Raw genomic sequence first — 14,597 nt, forward strand, 5'->3', positions numbered from 1 at the left:
CTTTATAATATAGCCAAGTTTACTGCCTGTTAGAATTACAACAAAAACAATCTCCAAATAAGACTTAAATATTGAAGCAATCTATAAATCTGTTTATGGCCACTTAGCCTTGGCGAATCTATAAAGAATAAGTAAAAAGCCAAAAAGCAAAACGGAGGTTATTCCTCATGAAAAAGTACAAAGCGGATAAATATCATGAACTACTGATAAAAATAAAAGCTACCACCTAGTTTGTACAGAAAATAAATGTGCTCAGCAGTGAAGTACTCAGTAATGAAAAGCTTGCAGTTTTGCAACACATCAAAAGCCACAAGTGAAGATTGCAATCCTAGCATTTAAAGGTTGTCAGTGTACGTGGAGGAGTGGCCTAGTGGTTAGGGTGGTGGACTTTGGTCCTGGGGAACTGAGTTTGATTCCCACCTCAGGCACAGGCAGCTCCTTGTGACTCTGGGCAAGTCACTTAACCCTCCATTGCCCCAATGTAAGCCGCATTGAGCCTGCCATGAGTGGGAAAGCGTGGGGTACAAATGTAAAATAAATAAAAATAGGCTTAAAAGTGACTAAAACTGCAAGTCAATCCCTTTATATAGCAAAGGCTATGAGCATAAATAATTATCCTAGAGAGAAACCAGCTAAGAAAGTCTCAGGGAAAAAAAATGACAAGCATAAAAAATGGAAGTAGGCGGGATCCGAAAGCTGATAGACAGTAAGAGCAGACCCATGACAGATCAGTAGCAAAGAAGGCTATCCAGCTTATAATCGAAAGACAAAAACGCCTATATTACGACCTAAATCGGGAGATAGATGTTTATCTCACAAAAACGAGTAAATCAATATAATGTAAACCAATGTTTCAGTGTGTCTGTGTCGCTCGTACGTTCACGTAAAAACGTCCAAATAAGAGGCGTGTCGGGGGCGTTAGGGGGGGTGATACGACGTGGACGTGTACAACGTAGAACGAATAGTGAAATGGCTCTGGTTGAGCGGGAAGATGGGCGTAATATGATGGACCCGAAATAAAAGCGACCAGAGCAAGGGGGAAATCGTCTTTAGACCCATTAGCGATTGTGCGTAGTTGGAGAGTGGCGACATCGTTGGTGGAAGAGCTGAATTGGTGGTTGCAGAGAGAAAGCCGAGCATGTTGAGTACCTGTTACGTTCATCTGTGTGCCCTGCCTCTTTTGTGTCTTACCCTTTGACCTTTCCTTACTCCTACTCCTTTGCTCCATCGCCCCCTTCCCCTCCCCCTATCCCTCCCTATTCACTCTTCCCACGTGTATACTCTATTCCCTGACCTCCGTTTGTCTCTGTGTTCCTGTACTGTTTGGCGAGTGAGTGGCCAGAGGGCATGGTGGCTGGAAGTGACAGATCTGTGTGTGTTGGTATTTGACTACTAGTCCTAATACTTGCACTGGTGGTGGGGATATGGATGCACTTAATGCACTTGTGGCATGCATGCTACACGAAGAGGCCACCCACCGCAGGAGGTATTCACGGCCCCGAGTGTTTAGGCCCTGCACCACCTTCCTACAACTCACTGACCAGCAGTGTCTAACAAGGTTCAGGTTTGATAGGGCCACCATTCGTCAGCTGTGTGAGCAGCTGAAACCCCTCCTTCAGCCCCAGACACGTAGGAATAACCCCATCCCTGCCCACCTCAAAATCACTTCCTCTCTCTCTGTCCTGGCCACTGGCAGTTTTCAATCTGTATTAGCTGCTAACACAGGCCTCACCCAGGCTTCTATTTCACACTGTCTCACCCAGTTCCTGGATGCCTTTATAACTCACACCTCACACTACATCACTTTCCCCACCACCCCCCAGGCCCTGCACAACATGGCCGCCTTCTATGCTCTTGCTAGATTCCCCTCGGTCATCGGTGTGATAGACTGCACACACGTAGCCCTCAGACCCCCCCCCGGGCACACGAAGCCACCTACAGAAATAGGAAGGCATTTCATTCTATGAACATGCAAGTTGTATGTGATGCCCAGGGGGAGATATTAGATGTGTGTGCCAGGTACCCCGGCTCCACCCACGATGCCTACATCCTACAGCATTCGGGCATCTTCCGCAGGTTCGAGCGAGGGGAGTTCATTGGTGGATGGCTATTAGGTAAGTGCAACATGCATGTACCCATACTATACCTCCTCCACTGGGCAACCCTCCGCCCTGGCTTCCTCCACCTCACTCCACAACCCACTATCCAAATCCCCCCCCCCCCCCGTACCTGCTCCAAGCAATACACACTCATCTATCTCATTCTGCTTTTCTCCAAAGGTGACCGAGGCTACCCGCAGAGGACATGGCTCATGACCCCCCTGATCCACCCACAACCAGAGGCAGAAGAAACCTACAACAGGAGACATCACAGCACCCGGGGGATCATTGAGCGCACCTTTGGTTTCTTGAAAAACCGGTTCCGCTGTCTGGACCGGTCTGGAGGAGAGCTGCTCTACAGTCCAGAAAAGGTGGCCAAGATCTTTGTGGCGTGCTGCATGTTACACAATTTGGCCCAGCGCAGAGGACAGTCTCTCCCAGAGGAGCCACAGCCACCACCAGAAGAGGCCCCAGATGAGCTGGAAGAGGAGCCCCCTCCACCCCCAGCCCACAGAGCAGAGCTCAATGCCTACCAGCTTGACGTAAGAGCAAGACAAAGACTCATTGAAACAAGTTTTAGGTGAAAGTAAGTGTACATTTATTTATTTACATTAAGTGCATGTGTTACTGTGTTCAACCCCACCACCACCACCACCACCACCCCCCTCCCACACCCACCCCCTCCCACCAACCCTCACCCTACAGCATGTCCCATCACTTTCCCCTTCCCTTCCCCCGTCCCCTCCTACCCCTCCCAAGCCCTTCCTTTGCAGCTGGTGCTGCACGGGAAGTCTGTTCACCCTCTTCTGAGGTGCTGCTCCCAATGTCCTCCTCCGTATCCCCACGGCAGCCTGCGGCTTCGGCTGCACCGTGGAAATCCGGCCACCTTGTTGGTTCTAGTCTGGCCACAGGACCCAGAATGGGAGCAGATTTGGTGGGTGCTGCAGGAGTGGGTGCGGAGGCGGACGATCGCAACGCCCACCTCTTAGCTGGTGGTTGGTGGTCAGTGGAGGAGGAAGTTGATGGCAGGGCCTGCTCCAGCAGCACGGGGGCTGGAGTAGGTGCTGTGACCGGAGGGCGCAGGTGTTGGATGCTCTGCTCCAGCCGTTTGAGTTGCTGGAGCACCTCCTGGTGGCCTTCGCGTTGCGCCTGGAGGAGTTCCTGGTGGGCTTGCTGCTGTGCCTCCAGTGCTTGGCGCTGCAGCTCTAGTTTCTGCTGCCGATACTCCTCCAAGCGCACATTGTGGCGTAGTAATTCTGTGGCCAGCCGCAGGAGTTGCCTCCTTTGGCTGGATGGCCTCTGGCGAGGAGCTGGCCCCTCCTCCTCTTCCTCCTCACCAAAGTCATCCGTTGCTGGAGGTGCGGCCTCTGCTGGTGGTGCTGGTGGAGGATGTGCCTGTACTGCAGGTTCTGCTGCTGCAGGTGGTGGAGGCAGAGACTGGACTGGTGCAGGTGGTGGTGGAGGCAGAGGCTGGACTGGTGCAGGTGGTGGTGGACGCAGAGGCTGGACTGGTGCAGGTGGTGGTGGATGCAGAGGCTGGACTGGTGCAGGTGGTGGTGGAGGCAGAGGCTGGACAGCTGGTGCAGGTGGTGGAGGCTGGACTGCTGGTGCTGCAGGGGGTGGAGGCAGAGGCTGGACTGCTGGTGCTGCAGGCTGTGGAGGTTGAGGCTGGACTGCTGGTGTAGGGCGTTGGCCTTGCAGGCCACTAGGGTCAGCCTCCTCTGAGTCATCACCTGTATAGCACAAGAGTGAGGAATAGTGTTGGTGCAAATAACCCACTTTTGTCTTTCAGCATTCATATACATTGGCATGTCCCCCAACCTGATGACCCAGCAAAGAGATGGTGAGGAGAAATGGAATTGACATGGGTGCGAAAGAGAGAGCCCCACAGGCAGCTGGGTAGAGGTGGTGGACGATCAGCCAAGAGAAGGACACCACTCACAACGTTGTGGACAAGCTGTTTGTTGTATAATTGTTAAATTGAACAACATTTCAGCATGTGTTGTGTTACTACTGACTTGGTAGACTGCATAGAACTGCTTTATGACCCCCATTACAGGCTCCTTCAGTTGAATGCATGTGGCCCACACTCAGTAGAGCACAGAGGTCACAGAAGGAACTAGGCACAGTTTGTTGATGGGAAAATAGGAGGGAGTAGTAGGGAAGGAAGGCCCCCAAAGTTGTGCCACAGTAGTAACCTACACACACCCATAGGAGCCAACTGTAAAGTATTATTGGGGGTGCTAAGCCCAGTGCACAAAACTCCTCCCTGCACAGCTACATGATCTTTCCTCAATATTGGGGGTGCTCACACACCCACAGCACCCACCCAGTCTGCTCCTATAACACACATGAACACTACCACTACTCAAATAGAGCTTACAATTCAATTAAGATGCGCACACAGGACAAGTAAGAGGAAACCCAATGACAACGGTAATGATAGGGAGTAAGGGTACAGAGCTAGTGAGTAGGGGTTACCAGGTCACAACAGCATCATAAAGGTGGCCTGTTAATGTACATAAAGACAGCCAGAGACACTCCCCCCCACCTCCCTCCTCCTGCCCCCCCACTCCTCACCTCCCTCCCCCTGGCCCCAACTTCTATAACACAAGTGTACTGCAGCACAACAGATACCCCAACTGCATAATGAAACACCTACCTGAGTCCTCAGCCTGGGCCGAGGTGTCGAGGGAGCCAATCCCGTGGATGCCCTCCTGGGGTAGGAGGGAGTGCACCATCAGCTCCATGGGGGTGAGGTTGGCTGTGTCATGTCCTGGGGGATTGGCCACCGCCTTCCTCCTGACATCCCTCCTCAGCTTCCGCCACTTTCTCTTGCAATCCTCCACGTCTCTCCCAGAATGGTACACAGCATTCAGGCTGTCCCGTACTGCCTCCCATTCCCGCTGCTTCGTGGTTGCAGCCAGCCTCTGCCCTGTGGGAGCAAACAGACTCTGGTGCCGCTGTTGTATCTCCTGCACCAGGAGCTCCACCTCACCTTCGGAAAAATTACCCTTCCGGGTTTGGGGCAGACGCGGCGGCATTGTACCAATGGGGTTTTCGAAAATACGGAGTGGGAGTTTATATAGTCGCCAAGAACGCCCATTGAGACGGGGGAATAGGCGTTTCTGATATGGGCGTTTGTTTTTCAATTATACACATAATTCCTAAGCGTGCCCAGCTGAGATAGTGATTAGGAGCACATGATTTCGATTATGAGTAGATAAGTATGGGCGTCTCCACCTGCCTTCCCTTTCTTCATTGCCATTTAACCTGCCATTTCCTGCACTGAGACCTTGCCGGTTGTTTGTAATAATCATTTACAGGGTTTTACCCTCACTTATATTAAGGTTTGTGTTTAGCAATGTATGCTTGGGTACACCTGTGTATTTAGGGGGGGGGGGGATTATTGCTGGCCCTCAGCCACCACGCCTTCCGTTTCCTCTCTTCCACATCCCCTGATGCTCCCTTCCTTTCTCCCATTCTCTCTGCCTGGTTGTAGCAGGCAGTCTGTGGGGGGCGACGAATTTGCTACACTCGCCCCAAATCAAGCACCCCTCGGTAAGGGTCATTTCAATCAGGGAGATGTGCAGCTAATGTTCCAGAAGATAAAAGGCGCACTACACAGTCTTGAAACAGACGTTCATGGTAAGCTTTCATTTGTCTGCCACCTCTTCTCTTTGTGCTCATAGTCAAGGAGTGTGCATTCACTGTATGTAGTCTGGAGTCAGATCTTAGGTAGCTCTCTTTTCACCAGGTTCCTGTGCACTGTACTGTGGGGTTGGCAGGTCCTCAGTGGTGTGGGCCAGCTGTTGGAACTGCTGTATTGGTTCCCGGTAGGTTCCATCTTCCTTGTTTATGTGGTGTACCCCAGTCCCCATTTATGAAGTGGCCACCCATTCTCAAGGTCCATAGGAGGGGGAGGGGAGAATGATTTATGCAATGGATGTGTTTAGGACATTATGGAACACCTTCCTAAATTCCTCCATAGGTAGTAGGGAACATGAACATTTTTTTTAATCGGTAGCCTGGACAAAATGCTCAAGTTGGCTACAGGTACTGCCACTGAGGCCTTAAGACGTGGTGGTGAGGGAGAGTGTTGTGTGTACAGGTCCCAACCCAAAGTACCTGCAGGTGGCTAAAGCCTGGTGGCTGCTGTGGCCTAGTGGTTAGAGCACCAGCCTTATAATCATAAGGTTGCTGGTTCAAATCCCACCTAAGGCAAGTCACTTTCAGGGACAAACTTTGACACAAACCCAGAATACCTGCATGTAACACACCTTGATCTACTACTGGAGAAAGTGTGATCACAGCTGCAAATAATGAGCACCATTTTTATTTGTGCCCTTCTCTAACACAAGTATTACATTGCAACTGTGATGAAGTAACCATCCATCTATTGGGTTTCCCATTGTTTCCCCTTTTCTCCTCAGCTTTATATACCATAGCTTATGTATTGAATGTGAAAATATGAGCCAGCTGTTTGTAGGTCCTTCTTGGGCCCCCCACCAATGTGGCTTGTGGGTAAGGATGTGTGACCATCAGACAGCAAACACTGTGTATGTGCTTTAATGAATTTCTGTGTTTGCTTGGTTTGCATTTGCGGAAGTGCTTCATCTATTGCGCAGTATAAACTGACACGACATTCACTTTTTAGTATTATGCATGAATATGAGGCATTAATATTTGAAGTCTCTTTATGGTGTCTGTAAATTCTGAAAGCTTCGTATTTCCTTATCTACAGGATACAGACATACTTAATAACTAATAACTTCCTGCTTGTATATAACTTTTTATTCCTCATAGTTACAGGGGAATGAGCGGCGAAAGATTGTCTCTTGACCTGGCCAGTCGGAGGACAACTTTTGCCTACTCATGGATCCACCCTTGATGTTTTCATTTTGTAGTATTCTTGTACGGGGAATAGGTGAAGCTTTCAGAGAAGATTCAAAAATCCACTTCCTGATTCCTTTCTATTTAACACAGGAAGCGACACTGTCATTGGGTTTGCAAGCTGTTGCGCTTGCAATCTCTCTGCTTTTCAATGACAGATTGTGAATGAATGCAAATAGACCTGATACAGGGGAATTACATTTCTACTTTTTAGCTTCACATTTAGGTTATTATTTGTTATGATTTAATGTTCCACATTTTATGCCTACTGCCCGCATATGCTACACTGTTTGTGTGAATTGCAGCTGTCCTGGAATTTTTGCTATGTGTTAATGGCTTCCTACTTATTTCAACTGACTCTTGCCAAGTTACAGCTATGTTGTTTTGCCTTGAAATATTGTGCTATTTCCTACTTCTTTAATCGGTTTCAAACTGTTACTTGAACTCTATGTGAAGGTCAATCAAGGGTGTCTGCTCTTTTAAATATTTTTTCCTTTTTAAAGGTGTTTTTTTATGGCTTTGCAAACTAAATATGCCCTGTTGTAATGCAGGTGTATGGTATTTTCATACATTTATTGACTTAAAACCATTTTTTTTTACTTTTTTACATTTCCTTTCTTGGAGAAGCATTGATTTAAATTTTGGTTACATCTCAATTATTACAATACGTTCTTTTTAAGCTCTTTTTTTTTTTAACTTTGAACAATTCAGAGTGATTTCCTAAATTTTTTATTTTTGTATATGTTCTTGTTGGTTTGTTTCAACGGATTACCCTTACCCAGCCTCCTGCCTATGCCCCTTCCCCTGTCCCCTCCTTTGACACACCCCCAGCTTCTGTTACCCTTCCCCTTGCTCCATCTATACCTCCCCCCGGTCCACCCCCTTCATACCCCAATTCTGGTCGCTTTCCCTCACCCTGATGTTCCCTCTACCCCACCTCCTATGACTGTGTTGCCGCACTCCTTCTGTACCCCTTGCCCTCACATCAGAGACCCCATCCCTGAAATATCTCCTGACCCTTCCCTAATTTGCAGACCCTCTCCCCTTTTTTCAAACCCCTACCCTTTACATCATCCTACCAGTACAGCCCATTTCTGATTCTTGGCTTTACACACTTGTTCTCAGTAACACATGCTGAACTTGTTATAATGAATTCTTTCAACAAATTATCCACATAAGTTGCACTAATGGTCTATTTAGGTCTTGCCTTTTCCAAGATGGATACAGAAGTCACCTTTACGTCTCTCACAAAGGGGACAACTGTAAGCAAAGAGGAGCTACCCAAGAAAGTAGCAAACCTGAGGGCAACATTTCTGAAACGGATCGCCAGATTAAAAGATACATGTACGGACCCCAATGTAACCCGGCGTGAGATGCAAGATATCATTGTACGAGAATTTGAACAGATGGTCCATGAGAAAAAGAAACAAGCACTCCATTTACCGGAGCTGCAAGCAGCTTTGGCCTCTGCCCTTATGTCCGATCCATCCAATGTGTAAGTCCTGCAGGCCTCCTGCAGCTGAGGGCCCAACCCTTGGTGAATGGTAGTCATCACAGGTGAAGTTTCCATCCTAATATACACCCTCAATTCCACTCTGTTGCATGTAACTTCTGACATTAAAAAGCTGCGGAACGCCTGGCGACACTGAAATCCACAATGCAAATTCTACGTCCACATTTAGACCCTCTGGGACTGCTTCTGATTATTCCCTAATCATCCCTACTATCCTTTGAACATTTATTATTAGAAGTAATATATCTGTCTTGCTTCATCCAGATTATGCAAGCCAGAAGTGGGGACATATTCTGAAAATTTCAATACATATTCTGCAAATGTTATATTCTGCAATTAATTATCTATTACATTTTTGCTTAGCCTATTCAAAGTGATAAATACCCACCAAGATATAGCAATGTATTAGCAAATGTAACATGTTTTAGATGCTATAGACATTTAGCTCCCTATTTGGGTATTATTCAGGCATACAATTATTTAGATATTGGATAACTAATCTTTGCTTATTCAACCATAGAATGATCTGAGACTAACTTTTTCCTCCCTTGACCTAAAGATCTGTCCAGACCCAAATTATGTTAGATCCTTCCAGGTCGTGGCAATATCCGCTACGACTTGCAAGCTGCAGGACCACAAGTCTTGGGTCCATTTGAAAGATATACGGGTTTACCTAGCCGCAGGACCAGATGTTACCAGCCTAACCACCTCAGAACCAGCCACTTCCTTCATCAGACCAGTAGCAACTGTCACCTCTACTGATTCTTCGCCCAGGTCAATGTGAAAATCCAGCCCTGTTAGATCTTCCGACCTGCTTGACAATTGGCACCTTTTCTTTCCCCCACAAGATTAACTAAATGCAACAAGATCCAGTCATACCATGCATCTTGGGTTCACCTGAAAGACATTACAGTCTTCAATAAAGTCCAGAACTCAGAATCATAGCGGTAGACTTATCAGAACCTGAACCTCCGACAAAATACAGTCAAGCAAAACCAATTGATAATTAATTTGATATTCACAGTTGCTATTTATTGACATTATGGACTCATAATTTGTTTTATTTTTCAGTTTAGCAATAATCCTGTCTATTGGAAAGGGTTTAATTTTTATTTTTCTTATTATTTCCTTTTTAGCTAGCGACACATTTTCTATTATGAATGGTCATTTATAATTATTGATTTTGAATAGTTCATGAAAGCTCATTTCTGCTATTTCTGCTTACGCAATTCAAATTGATACTGCTCATACAAGGGTAACATCAAATCCTAATACTAGCCAAGATATCACAATGTAGGTGTAAACCCTGTTAGTATCAGCCAGTTATGCCATTATTTAACCTTGGTATAGGCTTACTTAAGTTGCATGTCTTTCTGTAGGTTTGACTAAGCTCCAAGTGGGGTAAGGGATATATAAAATGCTTCCCATGCTCCCAAGTCATTATGCATATGTCAAGATCTATGTATGGCCCTTCTTAGTATTATCTTTCTTGGTTCTGTCCCTGTGGAGTTTCATAATTATGAAAATATATGGGATTGACCCATAGAAATTGCCATTACCATTTTTCTATATGATGTAACCTCATAGCTGCTATCAGCTTCTTAGTGCTCGTGATTGCATGGCCATGACAGGTAGTTGTAAGGCCCAAGAATTCCAACCAGCTCAAGGATTCTGGGTATCTACAACCTAAGACGGCCTGCAATCAGAGTACTAATCATATATTTGTTAAGCCCATAACAATGCCTAATCGAAATTGCCATTCCTTCCCAAGACCACTGAGACAGATACATTAGATTATCTCCCCATGCACTATGCGCCAGATATAATAGAAGCCATAGAAAGACCTGTAACTATTTAGTAGTATGATACACCTGATATTAATACTAATTACAAATTGATGCTGAATATTAAACAATGTTAAATAGTACTAATCCGTATATAACCTGCGGAAATGTACCATCAGTTCCGGTTGATACTTATACATGAAATTATGTTTGCTTAATCAATGGGATATGCCAGATAGATTTTGTAGATGGACCCATAAATCTTTCTCACCCATAAACCTTTCTTACCACAGGTTTGAGCAAGTCTCAAGAGGGGTGACATCAGGATTAAGGCCCAAGGGGTTGGGTAATGTAAAAGGGAATTCCATATACCCCAAATAATATATCAACACCTGAGACTGAAGTTTCCTATTTTGTACCAACAATTCCTAAAGCCAAAATACGCCCTCTCAGCATTTGATAGTTTGGCACCTTCTGGAATAGACAGTGACAAACTAGCTTTGTGTCACCCCAGTTGGGGTGACAAGAGGAGAATGTAGAGATACGGCACAGCCAAGAGCCCCACTGGACCCTCACCGGAAGGGTGGGAGGCCAGATCTTAGAGCTCAGGCTATTAAAATACTAGCCAAGTCTAAAAACCTATGGCTAAATGAGCAAGGACTTGCTGGAAAAGCAAGGCCTAGTGTTAAAACCTGAAAAAGGCCAGAAAACTGGGCGTAAATGAGGTAATTTGGAAAAGTTAGGTCAAGAAGCTGAAATGCCCTGAAAGCAGATACGCCGAAAAAATGACTTCTTTGAGCCAACGGGCTATAGTGGCTTTAGATGCTGGACACCCGCGTCAAGGACCTGACAACAATACAAAAAGGTGATCAGAGGTCCTGAAGTCATTTGACATCTGTAGATAGTGCAACAGAGCCCTGTGGACATCCAAAAGATGTAATTGCCCAAAGGAATCCAGAAAATCTTCCCTAGAAAAAGAAGGAAGAAAAATGGGCTGGTTCAGGTGAAACGCTGAAACCACCTTAGGCAGGAAGGAGGGCACTGTACGTACCGTTACTCCGGACACCGAGAATTGTAGAAAAGGGTCCTGACAGGACAGTGCCTGAAGCTCAGACACACGTCTAGCCGATGTCATGGCCACCAAAAAGACTGTCTTGAGAGTAACATCCTTCTCCGAAGCTCGCTTAAGCGGCTCGAAAGGCGAATGCTGGAGAGCCTTCAACACCAGCCCCAGGTTCCAGGCCGGACAAGGCGACCGCACTGGAGGGCGGAGCCGCAGCACCCCTCTGAGAAATCGGGCAGTGTCTGGATGAGCGGCAAGGGATAAGCCCAAGACTTTCCCTCAAAAGCATGCCAATGCTGCCACTTGAACCCGCAGGGAATGGTGTTTGGGAGGCGGGGATAGTGCTGGGCAGACTTATACGGTCTGTGCCAGAGCCGGTGGTGGGAAGCGGGACTGGTGGTTGGGAGGCGGGAATAGTGCTGGACAGACTTGTACGGTCTGTGCCAGAGCCGGTGGTTGGGAGGCAGGGCTGGTGGTTGGGAGGTGAGGATAGTGCTGGGCAGACTTATACGGTCTGTGCCCTGAAGAGCACAGGTACAAATCAAAGTAGGGTATACACAAAAAGCAGCAAATATGAGTTATCTTGTTGGGCAGACTGGATGGACCGTGCAGGTCTTTTTCTGCCGTCATCTACTATGTAAGAAGCTGAAATCAAAATGGAAGCTGAGTTACAAAATGGACTATTTTATTCTACATGACAGTTAAAGAAAAAAACTGTTTATCAAGCCAGGTGTAGAAAGAGGAACTTAAAAACAGAAGAAAAGTGAGAGAAAGGGGAATTTGTGGTTGGACAATTTTCCATGAACACGGTTACCATTGCAGCTAATGGGCCCTATTATTTCTAATGGCAAAGGATTGTATAAAAAGAGGGACAGATCTGGGTAGGGCGGAGAAGATGCTGAGTTGCTTCCAGAAGTGCTGCCACTCTGAACTGTTGTCTGATTGATGTCCCTGATTGCATTGCCTTGTATTGGTAAGCATAAATAAATATATATCTTTACCTTCTGTCTTCTCTCATTCTTATAGATAATTTAAGACATTAGAGTAACTTTGAAACAAAGATGATTGCTATAAAGAGTCTAGATGCCTTTACCATGATAAGGAGTCAGATGGCCACAAACCACAGCCTTCCAAGGTATCCAGTGGGTAGTTGTCTATCAACCCCCAATTCGGTGGGGAGTCCATGGCCAACATACCACCCATAAAAACAATGGATGGCAAAGAGAGAGGAGAAATACTGGACATGGATGGAGGGGAGGGAAGACAGGAGGAGATGCACATGGATGGAGGGAAGAGAGGAGAAATGCTGAACATGGACAGAGGGGAGGGAAGACAGGAGGAGATGCACATGGATGGAGAGGAGAGAGGAAAAATGCTGGACATGGATGGAGGGGAGGGAAGAGAGGAAGTGAGATGAACATGGATGGAGGGATAGAGAGAGAGGAAAAATGGTGGACATGGATGGAGGAGAGGGAAGAGAGAGGAAGGAGTTGCATATGGATGGAGGGGAGTGAAGAAAGAGGAAGGAGATGCATACTGACAGAGATGAGGGAAAAGAGGAGAAAAACTACACATGGATGGAGAAAATAGACGCTGGATGGAAAGAGGGAAGAGAGGGGGCAAACGCTGGATGGAAAGGAGAGAAAGAGAGGGCAGATGCTGGATGAAAAGCGGGAAGAGAGGGGGCAGATGCTGGAAGGAAAGGGGGGAGAGAGGGGGTAGACGCTGGATGAAAAGGGGGAAAGTTAAAGATCGAGGAAAGAAGAAACAAGAGACTGGGACCAACACAATTAGAAACAGTAAACGGCCAGACCACAAAGGTAGGAAAAAATGAATTTTATTTTTAGTTTAGGATAAAGTAGTGTGGTAGCTGTGTTAATAAATATAGAAAATTGAAGTAAGGTGATATGTTTACTGGACTAATTTTAATACATTTTTGACTAATGTTTGGAGACCAAACCCTCCTTTCTTGTGTCAGCACAGAATACCATAACAGCAGTATCCTGTCCTGACCTGAGGAAAGAGGTTTTGGCCTTTGAAAGCTAATTGAAAAATGTATTTAGTCCACTAAAATGATATCATATTTTCCATTTTTTGTTTTATTTGTTAACCTATAGTATAGTGATTGAAATATGTCAGTTTTTGAAATTTGCATCTCTTTATATTTGCACAGTACAGGGGGACTGAGAGGTGGGACTGTTCAGGGAAGAAGTCCTGGTGCAGGTTGCAGGCAGCCTATGAGTGGCGCTGCCACTGCCCAGGTGAAGATTGCAGTAGACAGAATTTTAAGGTATTGAGGGGGGGAGGGGACGCACTGCCTGTAAAAAAAAAAAAAAAAAAAAATTCATCACCCCCAATTATTTTGAAAAGTTGGCTCCTATGAATCGGGAGATGGGCGCTCTTCTCTTAGATGTGGCCAAATCGGCATAATGGAAAGCCGATTTTGGCCGCTCTCAACTGCAGTCCGTCGCAAAGCAGCCAAAGTTTAAGGGGGCGTGTCGGCAGGGTAGCGAAGGCAGGACTGGTGCATGGGTAAGAGATGGGCACCCCGGGCCGATAATGGAAAAAAGAAGGGCGGCCATGATGAGCATTTGGCTGACTTTACTTGGTCCATTTATTTTGAGGTCTAAGCCTCAAAAAGGTGCCCAAACTGACCAGATAACCACCGGAGGGAATCGGGGATCACCTTGCCGTACTCCCCCAGTGGTCACCAACCCCCTCCGAACCTAAAAAAAGTTTTTGAAACATTTTTTGCCAGCCTTTATGCCAGCCTCAAATGTCATACCCAGCTCCATCTCAGCAGTATGCAGGTCCCGGGAGCAGTTTTAGTGGGCATTGCAGTGCACTTCAGGCAGTCAGACCCAGGCCCATCCCCCCTACCTGTTACACTTGTGGTGGTAAATGTGAGCCCTCCAAAACCCCCCGAAACCCACTGTACCCACATGTAGGTGCCCCACTTCATCCCTAAGGGCTATGGTAGTGGTGTACAGTTCTGGGTAGTGGGTTTTGTGGGGGAGTTGGGGGGGCTCAGCACCCAAAGTAAGGGAGCTATGCACCTGGAAGTTTTTTCTGAAGTCCACCGCAGTGCCCCCTAGGGTGCCCGGTTGGTGTCCTGGCATGTGAGGGGGCCAGTGCACTACGAATGCTGGCCCCTCCCATGACCAAATGCCTTGGATTTGGCCGTTTTTGAGATGGGCGCTTTCGTTTTCAATTATTGGTGAAAACCCGTTCACCCATCTCTAATG

The sequence above is a fragment of the Microcaecilia unicolor genome, chromosome 3 (genome assembly GCF_901765095.1).
Source record: "Microcaecilia unicolor chromosome 3, aMicUni1.1, whole genome shotgun sequence".
Lineage (NCBI taxonomy): Eukaryota > Metazoa > Chordata > Amphibia > Gymnophiona > Siphonopidae > Microcaecilia > Microcaecilia unicolor.